Source organism: Anser cygnoides, chromosome 11 (genome assembly GCF_040182565.1).
Source record: "Anser cygnoides isolate HZ-2024a breed goose chromosome 11, Taihu_goose_T2T_genome, whole genome shotgun sequence".
Classification (NCBI taxonomy): Eukaryota; Metazoa; Chordata; class Aves; order Anseriformes; family Anatidae; genus Anser; species Anser cygnoides.
In genome coordinates, this window is record NC_089883.1 from 8788532 (window position 1) to 8809699 (window position 21168).

Sequence of the window (21168 nt, forward strand, 5' to 3'; positions counted from 1 at the left end):
TATTTGAATCAGATTATCTAGTCTGCCATATTTATTAACACAAACCTTATAATTTCTATTAGGGCATCCTTATGTATAGCTCATAACTCCCAGCTAAGACAGGCTCTGCTAGCTAGATGAATCCCCCACAGCTTTGTCATTTCATTTCTTGTAATGGTTTTGCAGAGATCAGCAATTCAGAATAGGGGCTCTCAGTCATGCTTGCTGACGACTAGCCTTGCAACAGCTGCTGTGGCTCCTTCTCCCAGAAATCATTCCCTCCCTTCTGTCCTGACCCTACTGCAAAGGCAGCTCGTGAAGCAGCACCTGAACTGCTGCACCTTGGACCTCAATGGATCGAGGAGGACAAGCAACATTTAAAATCCTCTTCAATACCCTGGGTATAGATGACTTGTGTGCTTTTCTTTTTAGCTATCAGAGTGATGCTGCAATAGGATTCAAGGCAGGAATATTGTAAAGCTTCTTTCCACTCTGAGGTACCTGTCTGGCTTTCAGTGAAAGCTTGTCCTCTACCACTGATACCAGGGTATATTTTGCAGCAGGTTCAGCGGTTAAACAATCAAAATGATAGACGAGGAGTTCTCTGTCAAAGCCAAGTATCTTCACTGGTGGTGTCTTTCTGGCAATGTCTCTGTACTTGTATGAGTCAGGATATGGTGACAAGATAACTGTAGTCTCTTACTCTAACAACGCTGATATCGCTGCCATCTCCACCCCTTACTGAAGTTTGGGATTTGGGTACCTGCTGCCATATAGGTTAGGAGGAATACTGAGTCAGCAAAGGCTCACCCTTGTTATCGTGGGTGAATGACTGCATTGGTCACTGACTCTTAAGGAATGTGTAGAAATTTATTTCAAGGAGAGCGGTTGAGTTATCAGCTTACAAAGGACCGATCGATACGAATCAGTCTCAGCTATTACAGTGCTTTTAATTTGGCGCATTCCTCTTCTGTCATACAACATCACAGGGTTTCTTCTCATTTGAGGAACCTGAAGAGAGTATTGACTCTTGACTGATTAAAAAATCTGTGAAGTTTTACCTTCAATTTGTCTACAGCATCTCTGTATAGACAAAGCAAACTGTTTAGAAGTTGAAAAGATTAAAGCAATTCTGTGCAGAGATTTAGCCATGTATGTCTGGCTGTATTAATGGGAATCCCACTGCTAAATCCCTGTGCACCCTGCTACATAATTTGCCTAATGATTTTGGTTAAGCAGAGAAAACAAGCACCATCTGAAACAGCATTTGATGTACTATGCCTGATGTGTGGGAGCCAGAGAGAAGAGACAGCACTGCGACGTGGCTGCCTTGTTCTCAGTATTGGGAGTGAGAGAGGGAGACTGGCCTGGAGATAGTGATGTCCCAGGACATTAGTGCCTTCTCTAATAAATCCTGAGCGTATAGCATGAATTCGCCCTTTATCCTGCTTCTAGGAATGTGCCTTTCTTACCTCAGGTCTCTGGGTCCAGGCCTTTACCAAGGGGAAGTCTCAAGCCGGGTTCCTTGCTCAGCAATAAGGTTTGGGGCAGGTCCTCTGGTTTGCAAATTAATTTGGTGTTGGATCCAGTTTGGACAGAAAGCTCCCTTCACATAGTGATTTTTCCTATGACTTCCTGTTATGTAGACCTCGGTGTCGGTGTATACTGCTTTGGTGCTTCCTATCTGTCTTTGGTAACATTTTTTTCTTAAATGATGGTCTGATCAGTGATCGTCCCTTGCACTACAGCTCCATTCAGACAGTGGTGGGTTATACAGGCAACATGATATGGACAGTCTGTCAAGAACTGTCTGCTGTTTCAGACAAATCTTTCCATAACTACATATAGCAACACGGTGAATGCAGAAAAATAACAAAACAGAGGAATTTCTCACTTTCTCTGTATTCAACTCTGATCTTCCCATCCTTCAAGTAAGTGTCAGAGCCAGCCCTGACGCAGAAGTTAGAGCAGGCCGTGGGGATGCATTAATGATGCAGCTCTAAGTCCAGTAGAAAGCTATATATCCTCCTACCACCTTTAGGGAAGGTTCACTGTGAATTAAACAGTACGGTATTATCTGCATTACAACTCAGACATCAGCAAGGCGCCTACGCGTCCCTGGCTGAAGGCTGCCTGTCACGCACCTTCCCACACCTCAGCGCGTGTCTGGACTGCAGTGAGTAAAGCTGTTTGTGCCAAAGTTCTCCTAAACCAAAGGGAGACGGGCTTCACAGGTCACCGGGCTGCTTAGGAAACTTTCTAGAGAGACTTGTGTGCTGTTAGAAATGAAGTTTTCACTTCCCAAGGCACAGTCTTGTCCCTGAGTTCTCCTGGAAATGGTGTGGTGATGGAGAACCTGATGCTGGTGGAGCAGCCATCGCTCTCAACTGATGAAACCTGACCCACAAACACTTCGGGGCGTATTTTCACCACCAACAGCACATCAGCTCTCACGCCCTCATCAAACTCCGACTGAAGTAATTAGCTTGAAATTTCAAATGGTAATATTCATTGCTTCGTTACCTCCTGTACTCGTAACACTGTGCAGGATGGCCACCTCCTCTCCAGCTCCGCAGCGATTACCTTCCAGCAAAGGGAAAAGCAAACAAACAACACTATCAGCCTCCACAGCGCCTTGGTTCTCTTCAGGATGAATGGTGTGATATAAATGTGGAGGATTATTTAAAAACCCATTGTGAACACTTCTGGCATATTAGCCATAATATTAGTCTGAGTGTTTTATTTGGCCATAATCCAGTTCTTTTGTCGAGATACAGTACCTGGTGCATGTGCTCGCAGATGATCTGATTGGCTCATAAAACAGCAGGATGGCAAAATTATCAGGAAAAACAATGATGTGTTGCTGTAAGTTATGGATATGTAATAAAAGGGGGACACGGAGTTCTTGAGCCAGTGAGCATAAAGGTGAGGGTTTTATTGCAGCCGTAAGTTCTGAAGTGTGCATTTAATACAGAATGATATTTAGCTGCCCAGCCTGATTTTTGTGTACTGGAGTAATGACAATAAATGCGAACTAGGTAATTTAGGAATTAAGAAGTCTAGCAAGGCAATGTTTTCTCTGAGGTCACTGAAGAAAGGAAAACAATGTGAAGTGTTTCCAATCAGAAATAAAAATGTAAGGGCCTCCATAAGAGCACTAATGAGACACTGGCCTGAATTCATTCCACATGTAGTTTATTTGAAATCTGAGGAGGTATCAAGAGTTCACTTCTGGTATTTGAACAACATAGCCACAATCCCACAATTACAATAGAGCTTCGTTTCTCTGAAACTTACTTTCTATGTGCAGTCCTTATTAACAGATCTGCAATCACTCCACAAAGGGTTCCTCCAAGGTGGAATGGAGGCATGGCACAGTGCCATTGCTGACAAAATCATATATATTTTATCAATTGTCATCCCTAAACAATGTACATTGATGTTGATAACATTCATCAGTACTAACCAAACTTCCTGAACAACTGATGTTCAGTGGTCTGTGCAACTGGTTGAATTTTAAAACTGTATTTTGAATCAAACACTTTGCTAAACGCGAAAAAACTCCCTGGAAGAGTTTACTGAGTAGTGCTCTTGTAATGTCAGTAATTGCCACCAAGTCTGGGGGTTTGTATGCTGTGTGCACTCAAGGCAGAGCTTCCACAACCAGGGGCTTTACGCTGGGCCTCAAGCTCAGCTCAGTTTTGGAGCAGAGCGTCTTAGACTTGAGTACAAGTATTTTCAGAAGCATCTCCAGAAAGATACTGTGGTCTCTTTACCTTCTCTGCTGCTGCTTCAGGGTTAAGTATGGAAGAGGAGCTCCGTGATCCTGTAACCTTCCCGCAGCTACAGTGGGCTCTCAAACTGAGCAAACCTCAGCTCCAAAACCTCCCCTGCTCCTACTCATTTGCTCCCAACCAAGAGCCTGTAGAGAAGAATAGTAACTGATCTCTACATCTCCTTAAGGCCCAGCTAATTAAGAGATGCATTAAGCACGGGCCTAACTAGTGAAGCCTCAGAGCATCTCTTGTGCTGCAGGTACATCGTATCATCTCCTTGCATCTGCAGTGGGCCTCAGTCATTCATGCTCTGTGATCTGTGCAGTTTCTTGCTTCACAAAGAGTGTCACCAGGGAAGAAAGTGTTACTCAACACAAGTAAATGTGACAGCGTCTGAGTCTATAGTTAAGTCTAACCTACTCTGAAGTGAGAACTGAAGAAGCCTAACCCTGCCAGATGAGTCACTGGCAGAATCAGGACAAGAACAAGAATCCCTCATTACCAGCTTTGCGATATAAACACATGCCTTCCCTCTCTGTTTTCCCAACCTTTCATTAACACAGCGGTAGCAGTTAGAGATTTGGTCTATTTTTCTCAGGATCAACTTTCACCCATTTTCAAGTTGGGAAGGAATTCTTCCTCGCCTCTCCTTGCTCTTCATTAACTTCCCCTGCTCCTGTAAAGCACCAGGAGTGTAAGGCTCCTCCTGGCTGCCAACCGGCCAGTGTGAACATGAAGCAGCGATTGCTGGCACAGGCAGGATGTTTCATACTTGCTGGGCTGCCCCTAACCTCTCACCTGGGTAGGCATCCCCCTACAGCTCTTCCCGTTGCTTTTCATTCTTTGTGGGATGCTGCAGCCCAATATGAACATACTTAAATGCTGTGAGTCAGGCCTCCTCGAAAAGTCATGCATGACTTAAAATCACAAGGATGATCAAAAACAATAAAATGCATATTTTCTACTTGCCTTTGGGTTTTCTAAAGTTAAGGCACACCCGTTCCAGGTCTGCAAGCTTGTCTTTGCAACCATGAAGGCTAGAAACTTGGGGCACTCATTTTTCATGAGCTACACACAACAACTTTTTTCTCTCTTTCCTTCTTTATTTTTTTTTATTTTTTTTAAGAAAATACAGTGAATAATGCAAGACCTGCAGTAAAATGACCAGAATTAACAACACCGGTGCTACCACTGAATGTACTTAGTGAAACCAAATAAGTGATTTTCCTTTTCCATCTAAAATGAGGGGTTTGATTTTCACAACAACACAATGACTTAGGGTTTGGATATATAGAACTACTTTAGGAAAATATAGATAGCTTTTACTGAGATTTTTTTTATTTGTGTCAATGGATTGGTGTTGGATGACAGTCACAATAGGGCTGATCCTCCCAAGACTGCACCTTCAACTTATGATTGAGTGTGCCACTGGTTTGGCTTGGGCTCGGCATATTCATTTCTTCTTGTCTTCACGTGGCTTGGTGTGGTTAAGCCGAATCTTCCAAGCTTTCTCTCAGTTTTCCTCTTCTCTAAATAAATTTCAAGCCTTAAAGCAAGATGCTGGCAGGGCTGCGCTTGGCATATCCGATCATTCAGACTGAGCACCTCGCTGGTAGTCATGCCCCTCAGATAAGTGGGATGCTGCAAAATGACTGTGCAGCCTGTCCAGGCTGGGGATAGCTCCATCCGTGAGTAAGCCCTGCATTTTTTGGGGGGGGGGCTCACTGCTGTCACAAACATCACCACCTTCTGCTTCCTGTGCTAGCTGCAGTTCCTCGAGCTTAGCGCTCTCCTTGTATCCAGGAACGCGACAGGACCTGCCAAGAGACGCGGTCCTTCCCTGGAAAAAAAAAAAAAAAAAGGATGAGAAAACAAACTACACATGATGGATGTTAGTCACGTTGCTTATTGCACTGCTGGCACACTCTCCACCCGGGGCTCCTATACTTACATCCAGGATTTGGGGATGAGTCAGGCATCCTGCATATGTACTTACGGATGATTTGAGCATATACAGAACATAGTGGGAACTTCTTGATATACCAACATGCTTTTTTATTTCCCTCTGTGTCTGTAAATCCTAGGCAGAGAGTCCTCTTTCTCTGACACAAGTTTGCTGGGTGGAAAAACCTAGTGTGCCAGTTAGCCTGCTGGAATTCAATAGATGAATTTTGCCAAAACTCACAATTTTACTGCAGGACACAGGGCCTGGTTGCTATTCTCTGAAATCTCACTATTCCAGAGTCATGTTATTACTCAAGAATCCTTGTCAAAAAGAAGTTTACAGCCTCCACATTTGTAAAATGAAGCTGGTTTCATGTGATTTCCCAGCATATCAAGAAGTGAAGACAAATAAGAACAAACTGAACCTGTATTTTGGAAACCAACACTCTATAAGGCAATTGTGTGGCTTTGGGGGGGGGGGGGGCTGACAGTTTATTTCTGAACAGTTTGTGTTGGCAACTCTGTAATTTTCCTTTAATAGCTATGTCTATGCTTGTGCAGTTTGGCTTACAACACCTTCTGCAATAAAGCTATCAATGTTCTTTTGTATATATTAAACTTTGTTTTATTTTTCCTTCTAGTTCCTGAGTCACTAACAGGAGAGATAATGTTATATGTAAGGCAATTATTCAGGCATTTCAAGACTAAAAGATGGAATATATTTCCCTGGGAAGTAAAGTTTTTAGTCTTTTCCACTTATTTAAAGGGGGTGGAAGCTTATACACTGCCTGTTCTGGTTCCTTGCTTGTAGAAAAATAATTTTCTTTCTTTTTTTCTGTCTTGAAAGCAGGAAGATTGATTAAAAAAAAAATAATCAAAATAGGAAGGGCAAAAAAGCCTCTGAGCTCAAGTAACACGTCGATGGGAAAATGTTTGCTAGCGCTCAGCTGTAGCATCCTGCTTCCATGAGGCTGTTTTACTGCAGGCAAAACACGACAACATTGCAGTGAATAAAACATTAAATACTGCCGAGGCTTTTATAAGGACATTTTTATAGTTCTACCAGGTGCAGTGGCATCCTTTTAATTACCTGGACATGACAAAGAGTGCTGCAAAGCTGAAGTGTTGATCCTCGGGCGTACATAAGGCCGTAAAAGTAGCAGCCAGGGAAGGGATCAACTGCAGGTGAAAGGTTCTTCTGTGCACAGCAAAGGTCAGTGTTTGTTTGCTTGGATCTGTCTGTAGTTATTACCCTGCTAATGGGTGGAAATCATTTTTAGGCGTAGAAAACCCATTCATAAGAAAAATCACTTGATTTAGCCAATAAATTAATTCAGAGTATTGGTGTCTTCCCATCAGGCCTTATTGAATCTAATAAATGCAGTGCTGTAAGGAGCAACGTGCCCAGCCACCTGCTGACGCTCCCTGCCTTCTTCTATCTTTCTAACTATGTGCCTAGATCCCCTGTCCTCGCACAGGCCCTGCACGTCTGATAACTGCTCTGGTTTGCCGAACAAGTTGGTTTGTGCGCTGTTGTTCCTTGTCCTCCCATCTTTCACGGGACCTGACCCCTTAGAAATGTCACTCCGATATTTCCCCAGACGTTAGCAGGAACTCATTCCTCGGGAGCGGAATAAACCCTGACCCCACTGAAATACCTTCTACACGTGGTGCCAATGAGAAATCAATCTTTTTTTTTTTTAGCAAACAATTGATTTGCCCACTGAGTATTAAGGGCATAACTACTTGCCCCTAAGCCAAACCAGCTCCCAGAGTGCTGGTTGGGGAAAGGTTTCCTTATCACGAAGCTGAGTCAGAAAGCTGTTGAGCATCTGCCAAGACCTCAGCTCCCACTGACTCGGGGGACACCTGAAGTCATCCCATTTCTATCCACCTTTTACAGGATTTGATATAATCCTAGCTAACAAGTATCCTTTGAAATTCAGCAACTCACAACACAAGCTACAGGGTAGGGAAGCATTACCTAACTCCAAGGCAGAGAGAAATTATGCATCTTGCCCAAGATCATGTGGAAAATCTGTTGAAGCACAGGACAAAAAAAATCCAGCATGTTTAGATTCTGGCTAAGCGTAAGAAGTTAATTTCCCTATTCCAAAGGAAAGGGTCTGATACACACTGTAGGGAGTTTATACCTCTTGTGTCCTGTGGGACCATTTATTCATACGCTGTCCGGAAAGAGGTAACTTTTTGTTAGATATGGACTAATACATGGGTCTTCGATGTTTATGACTTTCTCTATTTTGCTTATTGCTTTGCTTTCTCTGATTTACTTATGGCTCAGTATTGATTTTGAACTACACGGGGATGTTTTGTTAGCAGACAGCCTTCTGTTTTATGGTTTGTAATTCTCACAATTCCTTTCTTCCAAGAGCAAGGGCCCTGGCAGATCAGCTCCAGCATATTTAGCAGTGGTGTTTGCAACCAGCAGTGCTTCTCCCGGTATTTTCTGCTGGACTTTATTGACACCAGCATAAAAGCAGAACTGTGTCTTATACCGCAGTTCATAGTCCAGCATCCTAGCACCAGCTCATCCCCACCAGCACTTTAAGCTGGCTAATTATTACAGCACTGTAATATTTATGGAGTTATTCTGGTCGGTTTTACAGGCCGTGTGGCTCAGCAATGGCTAAGCTGGTAGCAGTACCCGAGCTTCATTTAAAGGTAGTTTGGGTAAATCTGTGTTACTTCACAGCCACATCAATGACTGTCAGGTAGACATAACTTAATGCTTGACATATTCAACGGCATAATTAGTTATGTCAGCAAATTAACAGCGGTGTATTAAGCACAATTCTTAGCAAGAGCTGGTGAGCTTGGTGTGCTGTCTATAAATATTATTTCGTACTAGTAAGGACAAGAAAATAGGTAACACGAATATTCCCAAGCAGATTCCAGAGAACGTTACGTAAGAGAGCAAAGCACAACTTGAAATAGATTTTATAAAGTAATATTTCTGAAAGATTTGAATTACTGGCACATTCCAATTTTCTCATGACGGAGCTCTGTACTGTGGTGCCTTGCTCTCTTTCTGCAGAACTTGTTGTTTATTGTGGCAACTCTGATAATTAACAATTTCCCAAAGGAGGGAAAATTTTGCAAGCCTGTAAAATGTCAGAATATTGTCAATTGACCACTACTGTGAAAACAAAATGCTAACATGCATTCATTTTGAAGAGTGAAGGGCTGAGGAGGCACAAAGATATGACACAAAAATGTCACAAATTTTAGAGGTGCTTAAAGGGATAAAATCCCCCCCACACCCTATATTTTTAAAGAGAAAATTAATAGATGTAGACGAGCAGCCAAGAAAAAATTCTTATCCCCATGACCAATGCAAGAAGCATTGTATCACACAAATCTGTGTGCGCAAAGCTGATGTGAGCAAACCAAGTAACTGCCTGCACAGTTCACACCGACGTGCAGAGATGCATTTTGTCAGTGTGTGACGTGTATTTCGACCAACACATCCACTGGATGCCAAGGACAGAATGCAAATGAGGCAGAGGTAACACCAGAAGAGAAGATAATGCCAGAATGGTAATGCCGTCCTTTCTAATGGCCCGGTTTTCCTCTCTTTTAGGAGAGGAGAAGCAGTAAAGGCAGACAAGCAAAGAGAAGAAAGCTGGAAGGGGTGGGATGGAGTGCTCTGATGTCATAATCTTCCGGATTATCAACTCTGCCATAATCCCACTACTCAGCAGCGAACACTTCGTAGGGCAGCAGGAGAGCAGAAAGCGAGCAGCAGAGAGGGAGAAAGATGAAGAGGGGGAAGGATCATGGGGAAGGAAGCAGGAATCACAGGCGGCTGAAGTTCCCCGTTGACTGATGCACATAAAGAAACATTTGCTAAGCAGTTTACAGGCAACGTGAATTTTCCTACAAGTGTGGTGTTAGGACAAACCCTCTCTTCAGCTTTAGACTCATCAGTGATCCAAAGCCTCAGCCTGGCTCTGTGTGCACTTCTGCTCAGGAAGCCCATCGGGGCATTTTCTGGGGAACACTGGTAAGTTGCTCGTGTGTGTTTTTAATATGTTCTGTACAGTGCAGAAGACGTCAAAATGTAGTAAAGGGCACCAAGACTTTCTTTAGAACAAAGTAAATTAAACTTTACATGTGCTGGACCAGATCCAGTTTTATAAAATGTAGCAGGGACAGGATGGGAATGAGGATGGACAGGCCTCTAGTGTTCCTGGGTTCTCTGTCATTGTGATCCTCACACAGGCCACAGATGCGATTTTTTAAGTCTGTTGGTTTCTTTCCTAAGGTAGAATACCAGCCATCCCATTTCAGCTTTGGTGTCCCCCACCAAAGCCTGAGAAAGCTCAAAGCTGATCATGACAAATTACTTGGCTATTATAGGACAAAATGTGTGTTCTAGGTGTATTAAGACTTTCAGCTCCAAATTTCCTAACGAAAATAGACAAATCTCAAATGCATTCTAAACATCTGTGAGTCTATGGAAATGTCCTGTTTTATTACTCTCTCCAGTAAAACATTTTATTGTTTTCAAATCCAGCAAAATCTGATGACATTTTGACAGCGAAGATTAATTGTCTCACTTAGGGAAACACTGATCAGATCTGCTCTGCTGTAAAACTTTTTATTGGTTGCAAATTTCAAGTCATTCCAGCTATCCAAGACTGCTTTAGAAAAAAGACTCGAGGCATTATAATTTTACAAGAAGTGAATAACTGCTTGGAGATTTTTGCAAAACAACCAATTTCGTTCTGAGCAATCAAAGCAATGCTTCAGTTTCTCTAATGAGGTGGTTGTATCAAGAAGCTGGAGAACACCGACACTGGATATTCCCTCTGTTGTTGCAGCAGATTCCTCTGGCATTGACAAATAGCCTGTCTGAAATAGCAAGGTCAGATGGACAGTAACAGAACAAACAAGAGTGTCAAACCCGTCGTAGGCTGATGCTCTTGGCATTCCCAAACAGGCAGGTAGATGGATGAACAGACATTTTTGTCATTTGTACCGTTTGTATCTAGATCCTTGACAGCCACGTCAAGTGTGCTGTTTGCTTTCTAGACGCCGGGATGTGTGGCCAGGCACCAAGATTATTTACACAGAGCAGGCCAGCCATTTCTTTGTCTCTAAATCCCAAAGTCCAGTGGCACGAGATTAACTAAGAGCTCCGCTACATGTAACGGAGGCAACCGAAAACTGCAAAAACAAAAAATTGGCCCCAGGGATGCACTCAGTCCTTCTGGCTTGCAACGCCTCTGCAGGAGCTCTGCTGGGAAGGAATCACCCCACAGTGCTGCACTGATGGCAGCACCTTTGCTTCCCTCGACTTGTGAGGGCCAGAACAGAGCCACGTAGGGCCAAACGGTGTGCACAGAGGTTTTCAGTTCCTGGTGGCTGAAGGAATTCTGACGTCTTGTTGGAGCATCTCTGGTCCCTTTGTGCTCACAGCCTAGCAGTTGGTAGCCTACGGGCTTTCTGTACAGTGACCTACTTGTGCAAGGGTTTCCACAAGCATGGTACGTGGATATTTTAATGTTGCAGAATATAGGGCTCCAGATTTGGGGTTTAAACTAATTAATAATATACCCCTGTTTCAGCAGCAGGGTGATTGTCAAGCTCATACAGAGGCCCTCGTGTTAAGATGCTGCTGTTGAGGGTAGGACTGAGGAGCACAGAGGCTCTCAGTGAGGCTGGCATTCGCTGTGTTAATGACTAAACATGCAGAGCATGAGCCGCTCCCTTCCTCAAAGCCTCCACTATCTACACAGACAAAGCAGATGCAGGAAAAAAAAAAAAAAAAAAAGCACAGAGGTACCAAATAATTTCTGCGCCTGAAGTTACTCATTGGCCAAGAATGGCACACTGTTCTCCTGAATACCAGGCCATACTCAATGATCTATTTAACGTGGATATTAAAAGCTTAAGTAGGGAGTTGTTAAGGTTTTAAAAGGCCCCAGCCTGGATTTCTAAACAGGGCTATCTAGAAGGAGGCTCCCAGATTTGTAATAGCATAGCAAAACGATCTGCTTCGTTTTGGACAATGCTGAGCAGACGGGGCTCTGCTCCATGGAGGACCTCCATCCTGTGCTCCTTCCTACTCAAGAAAGATGCTCAGCAGCTGGATTGCTCCAAGGTCCCTTCCCCAGCTCCAGTGGTATCAAGGAGCTGTGGCTGTGAGGCTGGCGCTGTGACTCTGGGCAGGGCAGCACAGACCTGGCTCCACTGCCTGCCTGGGTGCTCTCAGGCAGCAGCGGGCACTGTCAGATGTGTTTGCCTGCCATCCCACCTACCTGTTCTTACAGTCAATCTCTACTTTGTTTTCTCCTGTTGTCCTTTGTGATCATTCAGCTTTCCCTAGAGCTCCTTCTCTGCTCCCACCCCTTGAGAGGCAGAAAGAGATTAATTTTACTCAGGGAGGGACTCTGACTGGGAAACCAGTACATAGAGAAGAAAAGCAAAGTATCAAACTTTTTGTGTGTTAATAAATATTTATTATTATTATTATGACTATTTAATAACAGACTTAATAAACAAGACTCCAGAATGTCATAAATAAATGCCAAGAAATGGGATTTTTCATTTCTGTATTTTTCTGGTGAGAAAGAGTCTCTGGGTTGTTTTGGAAAATGAATGCTGAAAGCTGGAAATCCTAATGGTAATCAGTGTTTTTTCATTTCCATATGTGCATCTTTCTTGCAAACTATGTAACATCAGCACAGTAGATACCCTTTATATAATTTAAAAGTAAAATGCAGCGTGAAGCATGCTGTTAGTTCTTGATGATAACATCATATAAACAGAAGCATGAGGGAATCTGAAAAGATCTTGTGCCAATTTCTGCTCTTGGCTAAAATCCTACAACCCCCTTGAAGTCAGTGGCATTCTGGGCTTGCAAATACAAGCAGGATTTGGATTCTAATTCTACAATTTTCTGAATGTGGGCATTGAAAGAGAGAGCTGGCATTGCTGCTCATTAAAGGGAACTGCCAAAGGACTGCTAGGCCAAATTTCCAGTAGGTCTGGATCACTGAAACTCCGACTCATCCTGTTATTGTAAGGTGTGGAACAGAGGTCAGAGTGACCATGGAAAAAAATCCAGAGAGATTCAGAATGAAATCAATCTAATTGAAGCCTCAGCTGTTCAAGAAAGTCTTGTGCTTATTTCTTTTGGATTTATACAGGCTGTCTCTCAGGAAGTAGGGGCCAATTCCTCTCTCATTAAAGCCTATGGTGAAATTCTCAGCAGTCTCAGGAGCTGCACGCTGGGCCCCAAACAACTAGGTTATAAGGATTGAAATGATGTTAGCACTAAACACCTGATCCAAAGCCCACTGAAGTGAAGAAGAGACTTTCTATTTATTGCTTCTGAAGATAAATCTACCTCAAAATGAATACATTACTAAGATTCCTCAGGTGATTTCTAAAGCTTTAGCAAAAGAAGAAATAACAACCTTCTATAGTAGAAGGAAACATAAAAGGAACCAAAGAAAAAAGTCCTCTGTGCTGGCACATTGGTTAAATGGCTTTGGGAGGAGGGAGTAAAAATTAGAAGAGGAAATTTATTTCAGATTTTTTTGCCAACATTTTCTGAAGAGGTAGATGGCCCTTAAGAATATGAAAATAAATTGTGCTGAGATATCAAAGTGATGGGAAACTTAAAGTACGACAAACATTTAAATAATGCAGGTCAAGGAGATTAAACACTTTCAATTGTGACATTTTAAGTTGTGAAGTAGTTGTTCCATCTTGCCATACGTCAGCAAACCACCAGCATACCTGTGAAATCTTTCACCCCTCTCTGAGATGTTTCAGCTTGTACCAAGGATCATCTTCTTAAAAGTCTGGAGCTTCTTTTTGACTACTCTGTCAAAGAAAAATCATGCCTGGTATAACTAAGTTGGGATGTTCATCTCCACGCATTGCCTATCAAGCTCCACATGCTTCTAGTCACCCTATGTCCTGCTCAACGCTTGTGTATTCTTAAAAATCAAAACTATTCCTATCACCTTAAGGTGGATAAATAGCCTCTAACTTCTTTGCAGTGCTCTAGTAAAAACAATCTTCTGTTTTCATTTGCTGGCTCAGGTTCACTTTCAACTTTCCAACCTCTTTAGCTGATTTCTGACCCTTTCTGAGTCAAGGAGGCCCTTCTCTGGGTGCTAACCATCACTTCTCTGATCAGACACTTCCCTCTCCCCATAACCTATGTGAATTCAGCAAGATTTTTAGCCTATTGATCTTAAGGTCCTCAAATGAGAAAATTGAATGCTGTTTCTTTGTCTTCCATTCACAGTTGTTCAAGATGTACATTCATTTTTTTAACCTCCACACTTTATTCTACATCAAAAATAAATGTGGTCATCTTTATCATGATTTTTTTTTCTCCCTCAGACAGTTTGACTACAGGCTCTTCTTCTGCAGATGACATGCAGCTTTGCATTCCCCATTTCCCAGCTGTTTGGGTCTTGAGTTGTGGCAGCTTCTGACCATTCCAAACATACTGATTTTGAATGCTTCAAGAAATCCACTTACTCCAGCATTACTATAACTAAGCTTTCTCATTTTAGCACATCAGAAAATTGATGAGCTTCAAACACAATCAAGGAAGATTACATCTGAACATGCTGCTGTCCCCCCCTTGACATTTGATGCCATAAGTTAACATTTGTTCCACCATGTGTTGCTGGTCAATAACTCCTGGCAGGAGGTGTCCATCTTGTTCACTGTCTGAATTTCCCTTTTTATTCCCGCTGCTGTACTGCCAGCTGTTGTGTTGGTTGTTCACAACTGCAAAAGAATCAGCTGGCCTTTTTCTAAAGAGACACTGTAAATCTTCTACCCTTCTACTAAGCATCTGTATTTCTAATGACGAGGTGAAACCTGGCACAAAGAAAATAGTCTAAGATGAAACAAAAGGCATTAAAATTTGTTTTAAAGAAGAGACAGCCATAGACAGGCTTGGAGGAATGTGATCATCACTCCCCACAGCTCCTTGTGATTACTGCCAAGACCATGAAAGCACTCCAAATAATGTTGTGGGGAATGCCGTGATACCCACATGCAATGCAGGTCATCTTCTGTTCATGCAACTTGGCATTTGGAGGACTTATTGCATCAGCAAAGACAGCCAAGTGTGAATAACCTCTACCAAAATAGCCGTAAAACTGTTAGCATTTCCACGCTGGTTGCACCAGCATTTTCTGGTGTTGATCCAAGCTGAGATATCCAAAACAAAAAAACCTGGGGGACTTCTTGCTATTAAGCCCTTTTGCCAAGTTTATGGATTTGTCTGCTGGGTTCACAACATTGGCATTACTGAGATCTTACCAATGGGCCATCTCTACTTGGACTTTATCTTTGCTGAAATCCTTGTGTGTCCTCTTGTAATGCCTTCCTCAGGATATTCTCAAATTCCTCTGCAATAAAGAGAGGACAAATTCTAGAACACTGTTAACTGTCCTGACAGGAAACAGAAACATATTTACCCACCTTCAGCTTCTCTGTCTTGCCTTGTTGCCCTGGAGCTTCACAATGTCTTGCTTTTTTGCTCCTCCAAAACTCCCCACGACCCCAGCTCACCTGACATCTCTGACCTCTCATCCAGTTCCTCCACTCGTGGCCCCCTACCCTGCGCTATCCACAGATAAAATTCTGCTCTCATTTGCTTTGTTCCATCTCTGTGGAGTCCCGTCCTCCCCCCTATCTGCCACGAGCCCCCATCATCCTTAAATTTCACCTCACACCCTTCCCTGACAGAGAAATTATGCGAGACCGTACTGTGGGCGCGACATAAAAACATTCTGTGTAAAAATAAGCTGCGGTGCACCTCCTCAGAGCCCCTAATTTGAAAAAAAGCAGCACAAAGAAGGCCGGGCCAGGTGACATTTTAACGTTTTGTAGATCAGGAGAGCTGGAAGCCCACAGCCGACTCCCCCGGGGGCACGAAGCTCTGACAGGGCCGGGGGAGGCGCAGGCCGCCGCCAGCCCCCTCAGGCGAGTTTTATTCCAGCAGGCGTTTATCCTTCACGAATTTAAAACACGGTACACAACATTTTATTTTATTTATTTTATGTTATGAGGTGTGATGGGGGGCGGCCTCTCCTCGGGCTCCTCTCAGCCAGGCCGCGGCCCGGCCTGAGGGGAGCAGCCTGCAGCTCCGTGGGGAGCTCCGTACCCGGAGCTGGGGGCCGCTGCCCCCCGGCCCTGCGTGCCCCGTCCCCGCCTGTCCCCCCCCCCGTCCCCGCTGTCGCCTCAGGCCAAGGGGAACGCGAGAAGGGAAGGCGATGGGGGGGAGCACACGGGGCAGGCCGCTGCCCCTTTAAATCCCACCCTGCGTTTCACGTCGCCGCCGTCTCCTCGCCATACATAACCAGCCGCGGCGCCGCCCCCCCCCCGTCCCCCCGCCGCCTCCCTTCCGCGGCGCCGCCAATCCGCGCCCGCCCGCGTCACTCCGAGGGCGAGGGCAGGCGGAGAGGAAAAAAAAAAAGAAAAAAGAAAAAAGAAAAAAAAAAAAAGTTTGGTGAGGAGCGAGCGGGGCCGCGGGCAGGTGAGGGGAGCGCGGCGGGGCCGGCGGGGCGCGGGGGGCTCCTTCGGGACTTTTTTTTGCCTTTTTTCTCCTTTTTTACCTCACGGGGCCGCCAGGCTGCGTGCGCAGGAGCCCTCCCGGGGCAGAGGTGTCCTTGTGAGGGAGCCGCGGGCCCGCCCGGCTGGCTGAGGGCCGCTGCCGGGCGGTGCTGGGGGTCGTGGGGGCGGTGGTCTGGGGGGGGGTCGTGAGGGGTTTGGCAGCCCCCCGGCGGGGTGAGGGCTTTCCCCCGGCCGGCCGGGCCTTCCCCGCGGGTCAGGGCGCTGCCTGCCCCTCGGTGAGTCCCGTGCAGCCTCGCCGTTAGAGGCAGGGGTCGAGCCTGCGCCGTGTCGTCAGCGTTTTTGGTGTTTTTAGCAGGAAAAAAAAGTTCTTTTTCGGCGTTGTTGTGGCGCTCGGCGAGGAGCCCTGCTAAATTTAACCGAGCTTAACTCGCTCTGGGCTCTGAAAAAAAAAAAAAATAAAAAGGCTGGAGTGAGAGATAAGGGCTGCAGGCATCCACAGCCCCCGAAGGACTTGGGGGGGGGGGGGGGGGGGGCGGGGGTCCTTGCAAAATAAAAAGCAATAATTGTCTCCTCGCTGCTACCGGCGAAGCCTCCACCAAATGTGCTGACGTAAGGTGGAGGCGTTCAGCAAAACCAAGGGCAGCTCCTTCTCCCCCTCCGCGGACCGACTGAAAGCGCACAGTTGTGCTCTGAAGTCCATTCCCTGGATGTTTGTTCAGACTTGCCCTATAATGGGTGTCATTGCATAAGAGTTGCAGGCAGCGTGCTGAGTTTCTTTCGTTCTTCCAAGGGTCTGTGCCCTCCTCCTGACTGTGCCAGGCTGTCTGTGTACACTGCAGAGAGAAGGGTGCAGCTTTGCGAGCTGCCCTATGAACTCCAGGGGAAAAAAAATAAAGCAGCTCCTCTCTTCCTCCTCCTGCTTCTAAGCAAATGATTTTGTCTGATGTCATCGTAAATAATTCCTTTCGCAGAGCGCTAATCCTCTTCTGAACTGTGGATGATGGTAACTCAACGGCTGAGGAAGCAAATATGTCAGTTCCTTAGTCTCTTTCCTGTGTCTCCTTTAACTTTTATAGCTTTGCTCTTTGAATTCGGCCTGATTTGTTTAGTTAGTGCTGGGGTGCCTACACCTGTTCTTTATATTAATTATCCCTTGGCCTAGAACAAGGGGACTGGCTCTTGCCTCGTATATATTTGTTCTGGCCAAAATAACAGTGTGTTCTGGGGGAATTTTTGTTCCTTATGATAGTGAGTATCAAATCCTTGACACGTCGGTGGCATAATTCCTTGATTGTACTACTTTCCAGATAGTGTCTTCAGCAGTGAAGAACTTCCTCTATCTCCTGTACGTGTTTCTGAGGATCCTTGTAAAATAACTTTTGTCTCAGAAAACTATGAATCATATTAAAATAATAACAGATTAAAATTAACTTACTTCTCGACTAATCATGAGTTGTTGACAAAGATGAAAAACTTGCATGTTGCAGACTACTTTTGAGAGTTTAAGAACATAAATTTACACTTCAAGTTTTTGTTACTTTATGATCTCAGATGGCACATACAAAACCTTGTACAAATAGCTTGAAAGAGATAGTGGCAAGTTATCAGGAGGGGAGTAGCATTGACACAAACTAGTGAAAAGTTGCCGTGGTTACAGATAAAGGTAATCCTTGCTTCTGCGAAGGTGTGTCCTTCTGTAATAGCTGTATAAATCAGTTTGATTTCTGAGAGAATTGTAAGTACACAAACTTCCAGCTCCATTTTCTTAGCAGTTAGTAGTTGTACAGCTACCTTTTTCTTTTAATTAAGTACTGAATAGACTTTGACTTGTGTTCAAGATACTTGATTTAAACTACAAAGAGTATTACAGATTATATATAGATGTTCTTGGAGCGTGCTAAATTCAGTGGAAATCAGCATTTTTTTCTACCCAAGAGATACCTGATGACAAGAAAAAGTCTTTCAAAATGTCTGGATCCTTTTTCAAGTACTCTGAAGAGAGTGATGCGTGGCATCTGGCACTGGAGTCCTCAGCTGTGTAGCTGAACAAGATGTCATCCCCTATTCTGATATTAAAAATACATATATTAAAAAAAAAAGTCATAATAGCAATATGGTGACTGCTGAGTGATTAAGACTCATTACGGCTTTGCAGCTTTATAAACCAGGAGATAAGAGTGGAACAAAAAGGAGGGGGGGAAATGAAAGCTATTTTCTTAATGGCTTATTCCCTGTGCAGAAGGAAGCAGTTGGAATTTAACATGTGGATAACCTTTAATAAGTTCTCGGGGTAGCTAACCTTTGGGTGGGTTGAGATAGCTGCTCGGACTTCCAGGGGAATGTCGTGTGCGTGAATACGGCTGTCCAGGCAACTAACCAGCCCTCTCTGATGAAGACCTGATATTTACCACATGTACCTTTTTTGTTATTTCCAGATTTGATTATCACAGTGCGGCAGTACAGCTTGGATTCAAAGCAGCAAGAGAAATCTCAGGAAGTTCTTCAAGCTTACTGAAATCTCATCAGTCTGGTATGTTGCACTCTCTAGGCTCTTGGAGTAGCAAGCTGAATTCTTTGTATGCAAGGGCCTCCTTAGTTGCTGCTAAGGATACTGAAGTTTCTAGGACTTTGGCTTGCTACCAGCAACTTTATTCTCACAAAGTAATATGCTACCACAAATATGGAACTTTGTATTGCTGGGGCAGTGTGGAAGATTGCTTTTGGTAGTGGTATTCATACCAGGGCAACAAACCTGTACTTCAGAACCTTCAGTCAACACATGCTGAGAACTTGTTTTTGTCTTGCCTGTCCTGCCTTGAAATTCCAGGTACTTTTTGCAGACTCTTTAAAGTAAAAGCAGGCTGGAAAGAGACTACCACTAACTAACTTTCAAGAGACTGCACACTGATATATTGAAGAATGTATAAGAATACAAAAAGGAACGTTTCTTTTATCATGCAGGGGTTTTTCTTCCATTCCTTATGTAGGCAGTTTGTTTAGGTTTGATTAAAAAATGATTGCCAACTTCTCAGAGCTGTTTCTCAAATGGCAAAGTTCTGAAATTCCTATGCTCATGTGCTTTTAAATTTAAAAGTTTCCAAAAAATCTTATACAGCAAGTTTATGGGAACTGTAGTTAGTAAACAGGTATTGCAACATCTGAGGATACAAAAACAATAGGAAGCTAAATATTCAGTTTAAAGCTATCTCTAATAATAATAAATAAACAATCTAAAAGACAGAGCTGTAATTGTTTAAAAAAATCGGCACATGCTGTAATGCTGACACAATTGACAAGGAGAGGGTAAAGTCCTTTTCTACAATGCAAGTTCAGTGTGTGAAAGCACCAGTTCTGTTACTGTGCTACTTATTAACATGTACAAAATCCAGGAGGTATGTTGTATTCAAGACGGTGAAAAACAGGTGCAAACTGTGAGGAAAGATGGTGTGCTTCACTGGGATCTTTTGGGAACTGGAGAGCCAGTAGCCATCTCTCGATCTAATCCCTGAACAGCCATCACATGTAGCTTTTGATCGCTACTATTCTGGTCTCTGTTTGAACTGGTGACTTAAAGATGAAAGGCTCTGTTCTTGATCTCTTGAGCTGTCGAGTCCTCCAAACTTGCTGTCTTCTGTATATGTAAGATCGCAGAACAAATGGGCTTTTAGCTGCTCCATGATTACAATAGTCAAATGAGAGTCAGGTGCTCTCTCTTGTTGTTGTCCTCAGAGCAAAGTTCAGTGGCAGCAAACCGAATCTTTTTTATGCTGCTGTCAAAGCTTCCCTGTTTAGTGTACTTGCAGCTGCAATCTGCTGTTTCATGTTTTTCTGCGTTACTAAAGATATTGTAAGAGTAGCAAAGGCCTAACTTGAGCCCAGACCTTAAAATGATGCCTCTGCACTTCCTCCCAAATGTGCCTGTGTTTTCATGGAAAATAGGTTACTTGTGTGCAGAAACTGAGCTTATAAATTGGGCTTTTTAGTGTTCAGTTCCACTAGGTTTCCTTCAGCATGGGATAACAACTTGAGTAGCATTTTTTTTATATATATTTGGATTTTCAACATGTAAATGTAGATGTGTGTAGCCATGATTTCTGGTTCAATGAGGCAGGGCTAACTCTGAACCTAGTTTTGATCGCCTATTTCACCAATTTTGGGGTTCTATTTATTTTGTGAAGGTAGCAAATTACTCTTGGAGCATTCTTAGTAGGAGTGTTATGGTGTTTTTTTGTTTTTTTTTTTAAGGAAATTAGACTAACAAATCTAGGGGGTCGGTCTTGAACAGAGGAGAATCTGCTTTGCCATTCCCCTGATGCTCTGGGTGAGCCATGCTCTTGCTTATCAGAAGCTGGCCAAGCTTCTGCCAGATCATTGAGTCAGAAGGGGCATGGAAGGGTCTGATGAGCACCAGAGCCGTAGTAAGGCAGTAGGCCAGGCTGCATGGCTGGGAGGGGAAAGATGGGGAGAAAGAGGAATGAAACTTCTCCCTTCTAGCGATAAGGAGCTGCTAGCTGCCTGTTTAACAGAAGTATGAGTTGCGTTGTTCAATGGTAAAAGTTATTTTTCATCACTGTTGCAGTTGCCAGGTGGTTAGACTTCTTTCGTAGCACAAAGAGCCAGAGTTGTAGGTTAATATAGTGTTTTTTTTCCTTTTTGAAAGTACCCAACCAGCACAAGTAACTTTAGGGTTGTCATGTCCTCTGCCATTACTAGGCAGCTCTGGTGATAAGATTGGTGACTTCTGATGTTTTTTTTTATGGGCCTAAAGTTAACGTGCTCTAAATTGAAGCTTTCCAAGATTGATTACAGGGATTCTTGGAGGACGCTTTACTGGTACATTGTATTTGCATGAAGTGTGTGCTTGGATCTGATGTCTTCGATAGCGTTTGGT

General features: G+C 43.8%; 1 protein-coding gene and 1 long non-coding RNA gene across 4 annotated transcripts in view; one reads left to right on the forward strand and one right to left on the reverse strand.

Moving 5' to 3' along the window:
• Positions 1-3758: 3758 nt before the first annotated feature.
• LOC106043369 (uncharacterized) lies at positions 3759-16453 on the reverse strand. 2 transcript variants are annotated; one of them, XR_007166175.2, is made up of 5 exons: positions 16319-16453; positions 15021-15109; positions 13470-13556; positions 6790-6955; positions 3759-5595 (listed from the first exon to the last, which is right to left on the reverse strand). It is a non-coding gene; the product is annotated as an uncharacterized lncRNA (long non-coding RNA). The 2 variants fall into 2 exon arrangements; XR_010834288.1 differs by lacking the exons at positions 13470-13556; positions 15021-15109; positions 16319-16453 and adding exons at positions 7684-7737; positions 7853-7885; positions 8698-9294.
• The window catches only part of ZFAND6 (zinc finger AN1-type containing 6), a 44307-nt gene continuing 32566 nt past the window's right edge, over positions 9428-21168 (forward strand). Inside the window, exons 1-2 of one of the 2 annotated variants that reach the window (XM_013192786.3) lie at positions 9428-9723; positions 18713-18807. The gene's annotated coding sequence lies outside the window, so the exon portion shown is untranslated. Of the gene's footprint in view, positions 9724-16098; positions 16240-18712; positions 18808-21168 lie in introns of those variants that run through there. The other variant, XM_067004034.1, reaches the window with a different exon arrangement.